Here is an 11738-nt window from a genome sequence, read left to right as displayed (position 1 = left end):
AAGAGCGTCAGTACTTTCATTAGCCATTTCACTCACAGGAATACTCATCAATAGCTGCACAGTCAGTTTTGAACTTGGGCAAAGCATGTTCTCGCCATAAAAAGAGTAAATAAATTAGCTTTTCCATCAATGCCTCTTGTTTTCTCACTTGACAAAGACTAGTTTTTCATTACTCAAACTGCTTTGTGCATTGGTCAATGAAGTCCCAAACATTAAATTCTGCTCATGTGTTCAAAAAATTCGGTCCAGATAACTATTCTTTTGCAGCCTTTTTTTTTTTTTTTTCCTCAGAACAGAAATGTTCTTTCACATGGCTCTGTTAGGCACACGCATTACAGCACTCGCATCTCCCCGCAAAAAGCACCCGTGCTCTGGAAGACCCGTATCCATTTCCCCTGGCTGCCATCGTTAATCCGCGAGCAAATCATTCGATAATAAAATACCAGCATCCAAAACACCTGCGTGTTTCTGCCACACACCAGACATCCGCGTCCTTTTCTAGCAGCAGTACAACATCTTCCTTTCTAATGCAAACTTCCACCCACCCACATGCCACACACAATGACTCAAAAGCAAAGGCAGAGGATTAATTAGGCTCCTGATGTTCTCCAGTTTTTTGTTCCCACCATTATCCAATTCTGAAAGATTGGCATCCCTAAATTCGCAGAAGCCTCTTTCAGCGGATGGCTGCGTCTGCCGGATGGCGGGCAAGGCAGAAACACCACGAATGCCAACAGAGCAGCGCTGAGTTATGCCACCACGAGATCTGGCCCTCAATTTTTGCACACCATCTCTTCAACCACATTTCTACTGAAAAAGTTAAAAAAACCTGAATTTTCTTGATTTTCTTTCTTCCCCTTAGAAACCCAATTCCTCCTAGATTAGGACCAAAATTACTCTGAGTTTGTTTAACTACTGTGCAGAATACAAAGACAGCATGTTTTTGTTTAAGGGGATGATGAAACATTCAAGATCAAGTCCCTTTAAAGCATTCCTTTAAGTACAATAACCTAAAAACACTGGAAAAGAGTGATTTTTCTTTTTTTTAATTAAGGTGAAAATAATCTCAGAAATATGTAGATAGATACAAAAAACCCATAGCTCCTACTGGCCTTTTCTACTTCATTCATGAACTGCAAAAGCTTTCTTCTTTTTCGTAAAGAAGCTTCTGCTTTCATGTTCTTGCCGTGGGCTCCAATTTTTCAATAAAAATAACAGCTAATTCAATCTCGGTGTTGAACTGTTTGGGGCTTCGTTTCTTATTAGAGACTAATTTTGGAGTTTTGCCATAATTTTGCTGTGTCTACAGTTTATCTGATTTTTATCGACTACTTTAATTAAAATGACTTGCAGTACCATACTAATTGATTTTGTGATAAAATAATTAATAGCAATTAATTCATTTTTGAAGTAATTAGCATATGTAATTTTTCCTCCAGCTGTCATTCTCTGCCTCTCAGAAGCCATGCCCTTAGGGCAGGAGAGGTAAAACACCGCCGTTTCTTTACCCAGCTGTCCACAGAGGATGCTCATCCCTTCCATGAACGCTCTTTGGTATTCTGATAACTCCTTCATCAGCCCCAAATAATATCTGTATCGTGATCCAGTGTTCATCAGGCAAGTCACCTAGGGTCTCTTTAGAAGAAATGGTGAAGTGTTTCGCAGAGGCATTGCCCAGGAAATGCTAAGACACTGCGTTTTAATTAACCTCTCAAACAATAATCATTTGCTTGCCGAGAGCATCGTACGCACACTATAAAACGAAGGAATTTTTATCCCGTTCCCAGCACCTTTCTCTCTCCTGGCCCTTCACTTTGGCATACGCAGCACAAGGCTCAGATCAAGCGCACGTCCCTGTGAGGCATGTAAGGGTTTTTCCAAAGAGAGCTCATACACTGCAAACTCACGTTAAGTGCTTACTTCTTCCCACGGGCCTAAAGTTACCTGGGGCCTCATGTCTTATTTTCAGAGCGAAGTCCCCAACTACAACTCAAATAACCTCTGGCTTCCAACTGAACTCAAGAACCTAACTCCTTCTGACATGCCGTGGATCTGCGAAGGCACGCGGGCAGGGCAGGAGGCGGCGTGCCTGCACGACGCGCGACGCGAGTAACGCTCAAGAAGCCTTTTTGTCGGTCCGGCAGGCTGTGAAGCAGTGATCCTGGTGCAAAGCTAGCCTACAAACGCTGGGCAAGAAAATTGCTTTAGAAGCACACGGTACCTCTTAATACAGTATCAAACACAGGGACCAGACCCTGGCGCAGCAGGCGCTTGAGGATTGTGAGTTTTCCATTTGAAAAACTTTTTCTGAGGCAGCGGCCAAGAGAGATGTTGCCCTTGGTAGGTGTGAAGCGGAGCAAAACAGATTTTATAGTCTTTGCTACCTAAACCCATGCATCCCAAGTAATATTCTAGACTACTGAAAAACACTAAGACGCCTCTACGCATATCGCCGTAAAAACTTCTAAGACTAGTAACACACTGAAGAAGGAAGAAAGTGCAAAACAGCGCTCAACCTCTGCAGCCGTCCGTGGAAGGAGTTAAATCCACCACCAGGTCGGCAGGAATTGCCCCATCGCGGTGCAGGAGAAGACGCTGCCACAGAGGCTGAGTCGGGCTGCGAATGTGAAAGATGGAGAATAAATGCACCCGGTCCCCCGGCAGCAGCCACTTCTCTTAGAGAAATTGGTGGCAAGGCTGTGATCCCCTTACCGACAGCATCCAAATCTGACCCCCAGACACATCACTGACCCGGCAGTGTATGAGGAAGCAAGATACCTAAACGCAAAGCAAATTAAACGTCAAATTTAGTTCCTGTGGTCAGGACATCAGAAAGCTTTATGTACAAACATTTTCCTTTTAACTGTTCTTCTATCTTACTAACCGCTTATTACACATTTTTGTATATTCTAAAAATTTGTATTCAAGCTGCTACTGTTTCATTTTCAATGCAGACATATTTCTATCTGTCGCCTAGATCTAGAGCTGTCTTTGCCTAATATGGTGAACTTTAGATACCCCAAAGGTGAATTATAATTGCTCTGGGAATTGCTTTTCATACCAGCTCAGTTCTTTCCACAGAACTTGTAAATTCCCTTTTCGACCGCTTTTCTCAAAACCTCCTTATGTTTGTGTCCAGTTTTCAGCAGCTGGTACCAGCTCCCTTGGACACACAGATGTTTTTAAAAGGTTGCCTTCTCCAGAAAACCACTTGCTATCTGCAGAATAGCTGTCTTGGAGGACTTCATCAGTGATCTGTGATTTATTACACAAGAACTCACAGCCCAAACGATTTGCTTGCTGTTTCAGATAGGTATAACCTGGAATTTCAGGCATGTTTGAATTAAGACAGCATAAAAGCAGGCGGTTTTATACAAAACTAGAAAATTCTTTGTCTTCTGTTGCACAAGTTTCATTATTTTTTCATTACTTCCATCGACTCTCTTTGGAGGACGTAGAAAAGCCCTAGAGCCTGGCGCTGTGTGGTCTCTTGTCATTTTAATGGCGACCAAATGATGATTTCGCTTTCCATTTCTTACCTGTTTCTGCTCAATTTTGACTCTCTCCTAAATACTCATGTGAACGACAGGCACGAATAAAATCTATCCCTGCTTTGTTACAGATTATGTAAAATAGCACGAGAGTGTTAGAAACCTCATACCCTGAAGTTGCAGCAACTATGTCACGGCTGTTTAGCCCTGAAACGACAGTGACAGCCTTCCTTAAAGAAGGAAGAGGCAGTGGAGATGGATTTCCAGCTCTGAGCCAAAAATGCTCCACTCACCAAGCCTAGCTTTTCCTGGCAGTCCCTTTTTCGCTTCCTTTTATCTTTTTATTTAATTGATAACATTTATTTTCTGATTTTTTTTTCTTTCTGCAGTAGTTTTGGAAACCCCAAAGGAATAAAAGAATATTTTGGTTGAACTTAAAGGTCTTTTCCAATCTTAATGATTCTGATTCTAACTCAGATTGAAATATTTCTGATGAGCTGGACAGGAATAACCTGGTTCGGTTCGGTTCAACCTTAACTTGCCAATGTGTTGCTTCACGGCACTTACAATTTATAGCTTTGCTGATTTTTAAGCTGAACTTGCAAATCGGACAAAGCCGTGGTGCAGCGGGTACCATCACACCTCACAACACAACTCACTTTGTCATTGCCAATACGTTTCTACGTAGGCATTTCATTTTGCCAAATTTCTGGATATTTTAACTTGTCATCCCAAATCAGGATTACCGTAAGTGCCAAAAGAGCAGAATTTTCCCTAAAGGCAGGAATACCCCTGCTGCATTTAGCCTCGCAGTCTACATTGCTACTGTTAGTGGAGAAGTCTTCTGCTGCCGTTCAATAGCTCATTATCCAAAATCATTTGGCAATGCATACTTAAAATAAAAAAAAAAATAACAAAAAAAACCCCAAACACATAAATAGCCCTGCCAAGATTGAATAACCAAAGAATTGAAAGAAAAAAGCCATTTGGTCTTGCTGACCCTGCAGCCAGTGAAAATCAACACCAAGGTGATGGCAGGAGGAATGAGTTGTGACAAGATGAGAAAGTACCTCTACCTTAGTTATAAAAGAAAATCTATGAAATGCTCAAGGAGATAAATAAAATGTGCTTCACGGAAGAATTATCAAGGCCTTATTATGTCCGGAGAAAGAATAATTCTCTTCTCCTTACCTCCCTTTCTCCACCCTGACTGCTAAACATAGGGAAACACAAGCTACTGATGAACTGACCTGAAATGGAGAGCTTCTGGCCAGTCAATGACCAAAACTATTTTAACGGTAGTTAGACTGACCCAAAATAAATATTTCTTTTTCAGCTTTCCAAATTAGTCTTTAATAAGATTACAGGAAACAAATGGATTTTAGATTCCTGCCATCAAGCAGAAATAGCATCAAAAAAGAAACCGTGACAATTACACAGACGATCTTGTCCTCCTGCCTTAGCACAGCTCCCCGATTGAGATCCCTCACCAAAAACATAGGAATACGTAATACAGCTATAATTACCATTACCAGGCCTTACTTAGTCATCCTTCTTCAAGAAGGCTCTCCATGAAGTCACCAGGGGACCCTGGACAAGGGCCACGTGGATATTCCTAAACCTGTACCGCATGCTGGCAGAGGAATAGCGAGCGCATCTTGAAAGAGGTGAGTACATGAGGAAGATGAAGTTTTGCACAAGACTAGTCGAAATAGATTGAAATAATTAAAAAGGGCTGGAGGGAGAAAGAGATTGAAGGGAATATAATGAGCCAAGGCGCTGGATGTCACTGTGGGTGGAACAAGACAAAGGCAGAACAGCTGTGCAAGACGATGGGATCGCTACCAGCAAGCTGGAAACAACATAAAATTCATGCCTCCATAATTTATTCACCCTTTGAATGTTAAGATTTAGGTTCAATATTACCAGGCAGCAACAAGTGAAAGCCAGTCATTTATTTACATCACCCTTCAATACAGAGCTTAATAGGCTGATTTACAGAGAAAGTTTGGCAGACTTAGTTGTGGTAACTCTCTTAAGGGAAAAATAACAAGCTTGTAGCCAACCCCTCTTGGGCTTTGCTACCGGCCCATATGGGACCATTTAAAAGACAGGGTCTGTAATGCAGTAGACGTTGCGAAGTATTTAAATCTACATTTACAGGCTCTAGAAAGTTGCTGAAATTTTAAGGACTGAAGCAATTTGAAAAGCTACTGAATTTCACATCCAATGCTCAATTCAAAGATTCATCAACCCATGCAAGCACTGCTAGCAGCGATCATGCCCACGCCAGGCTAGCCGCAGCTGTGAGTGCTTGTGCTTCCAAGTCTTCTGCAAGAATAATTCAGTGTATTTGTATATACTATACTGAAAATATATAATTTCAGTATGGTTATGTGTGTGTGGCCTTGGCACAGCCTCCTCTGTTTTCTGCCAGACGGGACACCCCAAAACCCTTCCCGAAACTGGCAGCCCCACACAAATCCTGCTCAGCTCTCGTGGCCCTGAAGCACCTTCCCTGCAGGAACTTCTCCAGCCCTGGCAGCTCCCTCGAGCCTGGCTCCAAGGGCTGCACCAAGCCCTGCTCCCACCAGACTGCAGCCAGCTCCAGCCATCCCATTTTCCCAGCAAATCCTTCTAAAGCATCCGGGAAACAGTGCGAGGTGGTGGGCCTTACTCTGCTCCCAGCTGGGCTGATCCCAGAGAAGCACCCCGAGGCCGTCGCCCTTCACCCACCCTGACCTCCTCGCTTTCCAGCTCAAATCTGGTGGTTGATCACTGAACTTTGCAGCCAGACCTCCTAGTTGTTCTGCAAAACCTGGCTCACAGCCATACTGGATTCCTTAAATAAACAGCCTTTTCACAGGCTACGTCAATAAATCAGCGCATTTACGTGGCAGTAAACATGCATAGCCTTAAACATTTTGGATAGCATAGCTACATAAAAATCACACGCGTACAGAGTTCCCTTTCAAGGCACAGTCAGTAATTCTGACTGATCCACGGGCCATGGAAGAGGAGCTGCAGAAACAGAAAATTACCTTCTCTCACAAGAGAAGCTGATCACCTTGTATCACAGCTCTCTGGAAATCAATCTGCAACTTGCTTTTGTGATTTCTATTCCTAACGCTAGACACAGTTTAAATATATAATGAGAGGTTTGCATGTAATTTTGTGAATCATAACCATGAGTTTGATTCACCATCATTTACTGTGTCAAGTTTTACGAGCATTTGAATGATGCCCCAAAAAATTATTTGCATACTTAACAGTTACATGAGCTTTAGTACACATGAACCTCCATTCGGTGATTCATACCATAAACATTATTTGTCTTTAGCAATTCATTAAAACCATTTTAAAAAATAGTTCCAATAACCCAGCGAGAGAACCGAAATTATTAAGGAGGGCATAGGTAGATGGTAGCAAAAATTGGCATGATTGAACACACCTCACCAGCAAAAAACAGTGAAATATCCCTCAGAGTAATTCATTGCCAACTCAAGGCACGGAAATTATTTTTCCAAAGTACAGTAGATGGCAAATTCTTGTAAATACCAAAAGTGTGCAGAGAATATGAAACCGGACATCAGCAATTTGCTAACCACATCAGAAGCAGAAACCTCAGACCATTAGAAAATGATCATTTTAAATAAGCAAGTGCTTAAGTTCACCTTTACTTAACATAGTGAAGCGTGTACTCAAGTCCCATGAGCCAAAGGCATTTACACGCATACTCTGAGTTAAACAGATGTCAGAAAGCTTTGCTGGACAATCTGCCACGGAGTCCAGGCTGGAATGATGGTTGATGCATCTACGAGATGGACTCCAGGTATGGCCAGTGATGGGAAATAGTAACACAGTGACAGATACATGCAGAAAAGATAGTAACATGCAAAAATGGTGTTCAAGATCCCAATGTGCTGGACGTGTTCCTGGTGATCTACACAATGATCTACTGCCTCTCTCCTTTCTAAACTACATCTAATTCATGCAGAAGCTTTAGCTCCATGTGATAACTCTTACGTGGACAGAAAACATTTGGGGACTATAGAAGCTCAAAACCTTAGAGGTCTGCAAGTCCTGTGCTTCAACTCTGGAGTTTGTCCCAGTAACATGTGGGAGCTGATGGCTGTGCAGGCCGGCTGACATGCTGCAACAGGAAAGCTCTTCCCACCTCCAGAAGAACTGCAAACTGAGAATATCCTTCCTCAATTCCAATTTTTTCAATTTCTGGGCATGTATGTTCAAGCTCCTAATACAGCCTGGAGCCTTACAAAGTGTGACTTCCCAGAGTCTCCTGGTCCAGAGCAGGGGTCTCATGCAGCATCTCAAGGACCCTCGCAAAGGTCAGTAATTTTCAACAGAAGGGTTAAAGCACCAAGGTTTCTTGCTCTAGAGAATACACATTCTCTAGAAAATATGCATGTGAATAAGAAAGTACTGCACGTTGTCAGAAGATGTTAATTTTGAATGGTATTAAAAAGGCCTATTACAGCCCACACGGTACATTCCCAGCTTCTCAGGGATGGGGCCCATCTCTGAGTAAGAACACAAGCCTCTCAATTTAAACCAGTAGAGACTAGCACTTAAGTCCACATCTTCATAAATGTCTCAAACTGCCTCTCAACACTACCATTTCCTTCAGGCACCGTAAGGGTCACCAGCACAGACTGGGGAAATTTCAAATATTTCAAGGCATCATATTTGCTCAATGCATTTCCTTTCTGGCTATTTTTTAACCTATGGGAAAAGAAAGCTGTCTGAAATGTTTTGATATTAAGCACACAAAGACTGTTTATCTGTGTCATTATAGCACAGCTTTAAAGCTTTTGCTGCTTTTTTTTTTTTTTTTACAATTTTAACTATTGTGGCAGGGAGAACAACCACCAGCAACTGGATTTATAAGGCTGGCATAGATTCAAAGCTAAAGTTGATCAGAAAAAAAGCTTTGACTGTAAGACACAAGAACAAAGCCAGTCCTGTGAAGCTTTTTATAGATGTGGTCTTCCCTGAAGCCATGAAATCCTACTGAAGAAACTTCAGCTTGTCATACCCCTTCAATAAATATCCAAAGGCTCCCCAAGCCCAAATCTCTCCAGTGACTTGAGAGCATCATCCATGCTAAGTGTTATCATCTTCTCCATGCCGCAAACTTGAGCTACTTTAAGGTTATCTCAGTGCAGCAAGAGAGGCACTCAGACACGAACACAGAAGTGGAAGGCAAATGACCTCCCCGGGATGTACCTATGAAACTTTGCAGCAGGTCACATGAGGAGCAGTCAACTCCCCTTTTACAGTTTTAGGAAAAGAGCGTGCTTTCCTAAACAACAAGAGTAACTTCAGTGCTACGTTCCCCTCCAAGTGCCAAAAATTAGCTCCAGCCAACAAATAACCCAAGAGCAAGAGCTGAGTTCATTTGTATTGATTTATCATCACATATAACAAGTCCTGACCTAGACCCAATGCAATCAGTCTAACCATTGCTGACACCGGACCATATATCTTTTCCCTGGGTCTTGCCTTAAAGTCTGGAGGCGCTTTGCTTTGGAAAAGCACAGATTTGATTTTGATCACAAACATCCTTGCATGATTCACTGCCACTTCTCAGAGTCTCCTGAATTCATCATTAGTTTGCAAAATGAACATGGGTAATTGCATTTTATTTTGTTCATAGCCTTGTTAACTTATTACAAGAGTATTAAAATAGACATTGACAGTCAGAGCTGTGTCCCGAGATCATTCAAAGTCATACACTTTCTCTAGGTCTCAAGTTGTTTTCACGTGAGTGAAACAAGGACAAAAAGTCTTTCTTCCTATGTACCTCTGAAGGGACTGACCTGAAAGTCTGCAGCTGTGTCCATGTTCAAAACCTGACTGAAATACCATAATGACCAGATGTTTTCTTTTCACCTTGGTGTATCACTTTCAACTGCCAGAATTCAGAGGTAAGGGTGAATAATCTCACTTTTCAGGATCCTCCTGAGAAGTTTGGTTTGAGCTCAAATTAGGAAGGCCTGGCCTTCCCCTGCCTGTCATTTGTCCAACTTTGGTATGGTTCTGGTGTGGCTAAAATATCTCCCGTGGCCCTCGTGGAGACTTGCTCACTGTTTGCTCTGCTCAAAGCACAAATACAAAAGGCAGCTCTCGTGCTTCCGCAAGCAAACAGGTTCAACCGAGTCCTATAGAGTACATGAAAATGCAACACAATTTGGGGAGTTTTAGCCCAAATACAAAGCCACTTGAACTACCTGCCCGGGCAAAGGAAAATAAAGGCAATGACACAGAAATCTTTCCTGAAATACCGTATGATCAGCCAAGGGTACTGAAAAGTTGATGGCTGCTGCTTGTGCTGAGCTCTGCGTTGTCACTAAAGCCAACTAGGCAGAGGCCAGTGAAGCTGGGCCATGGCACAGGACAGGCACAAGATGTACCTGTGCAAGCCCTGTGGGGACTTGCTCTGCCTAGAAATACACACTCCTAGTTTTGCACTGTGAAAGCCAGCAAAAACAGCAGGGATGGTAAAAGGAAAATAAGGCAGCTTTTCAAAACATACACCACCTGGGCAGACCATTTAGTCACCCACCTTCACACAGAACCTGAGAAACAAGAATAAAAACCGCAGCAGGTTCAGCTGATGTTCACAACCCTCTACAACCAGCGGCACCACTCTCTCTTTTAGAGCTGGCTGCCCCGAAAAGCCTGACCAAGCCCGAGGGCTAGTAGGGCTGACCCCACAGGAGAGCACAGGCTAATGCAGCCTGTGCCCTCTCTAGCAGTCCTGTGTTTTAAGCTGAGGGCAAGTCTCTGCAGCCGTCTGAGGACTCACTTTGCCAAATTTGCGGAAAACTGGAAGAAGTAAAGTTGACTGGTCCAGTCTCTGAGGCACAGCTGGCGGCTCCGACAACCCAAGCCCATAAAAGACCAGCTGCTACCACGGACTCCAGGGACAAGATCTGCGTCTGAGCTGACATTTGGCTTGGCCCTCATGAAACAGGGCTGCCTTGATTAGGTTTGCACCGACCAGAGCAGTCTTCTGAGACCAGGCAAGAAATTACATGGAAACCACTTTCACAGCAAAGCACACTGTGCAACTATTTGCTGGTGGTTTGGTTAAGTAAGCTCTTCTTTTTTTTTTTTATCCCCCTCAGGGACGTATGAGACCTAATGCTCAAAGAAGGTCTATATAAAAGAAGAAAGACTAAAAAGATATTTAATCTATAGCTCACTTGTTCATAGGCTGATTTATTCCCTGTAGTGGAATGCAGCATTTGCACCGTTACGTGTCAACTGGAAAAAGATTTCTGAGTAGGTCCATGAATTCTAAGGATACAAATTGATCAGAGAGTGAGTTAGAGTAGCAGTGGGCACAAAAACATCACAAAAATTAAAATTACTTAGGAAAGTCCCCCAGAAATCTGGTATTTTCAAGGATATTCAAACTGCCTAACACAAACTACCATAGCTGGTCTGAATCTTTCCCCAAAGGAACACAACTTCCTATCCCAGGATCATCATCCAGGTATCTGAATTTGCTACCACCAGCACTCTCTTTGTCTTGGTAAGGGGCAGAAGCAAACCTCACAGGACCCTCTTCAACAGAGTTGATACAAAGGTTGATGCAAGGATAAGAAAACTGTGAACAGACCTAGTTTAAAAAAAACCCAAACATAAATTAAATATTTCTTCCATTGTTAAACAGGGGTTTAGAATAAACTTTTTTATTACTGTGTGGGAAAATTCTGCCTGCCTTGGAAAATACGGACTTAGGGCTAGAACACTTGAAAAGAAAATAAAAATCATAGGACAAGGTTGTTTTTTTCTTCCTGTTTTCTTGGCTTTAAAATCTGTGGAGATTTGAGCACTCGGATTTTTTGCTTTTCACATTTTTTCAGGGTTTTGTTTTCTTTGTTTTGGAGTGAGGTGACTTAGACTTCGCAGATACGAACTGATTTCCCTGAAATCCCTCCTCTGATTACTGTCTTGGTGCAAGTTCTAATCTGTCCTACTGTTCCATAATTCAGAGATCTCATCACACCTACCGGGACAGAGACTTCAAAGAAAGACTCTTTGGAGACTTCTTCAGTGCCCCTATCTTCAGCAGACACATTTCTAACCTATTCCTAAAGCCCATAACAGAGTTTTCTATGGATCTGAGACAGAGATAACTATACTGTCAGCATCTATAAAGAAACTGTTTTGTACCACAAAGGCTTGCATACAAAAACACAGTGAAGAAAGTAATAA

The 11738-nt window shown here is 42.5% G+C and overlaps 1 protein-coding gene across 1 annotated transcript in view; it reads right to left on the bottom strand.

Annotated features, from left to right (window-relative positions):
- Positions 1–11738, bottom strand: part of LOC104626077 — a gene marked incomplete at its 3' end in the record, with an annotated part of 49566 nt that overhangs the window by 26962 nt on the left and 10866 nt on the right. The window lies entirely within an intron of this gene.

Source organism: Phaethon lepturus, unplaced genomic scaffold (assembly GCF_000687285.1).
Source record: "Phaethon lepturus isolate BGI_N335 unplaced genomic scaffold, ASM68728v1 scaffold7469, whole genome shotgun sequence".
Taxonomy (NCBI): domain Eukaryota; kingdom Metazoa; phylum Chordata; class Aves; order Phaethontiformes; family Phaethontidae; genus Phaethon; species Phaethon lepturus.
Note: the sequence above shows the minus strand (reverse complement) of the source record. Positions and strands in the feature narration are given on the sequence as shown.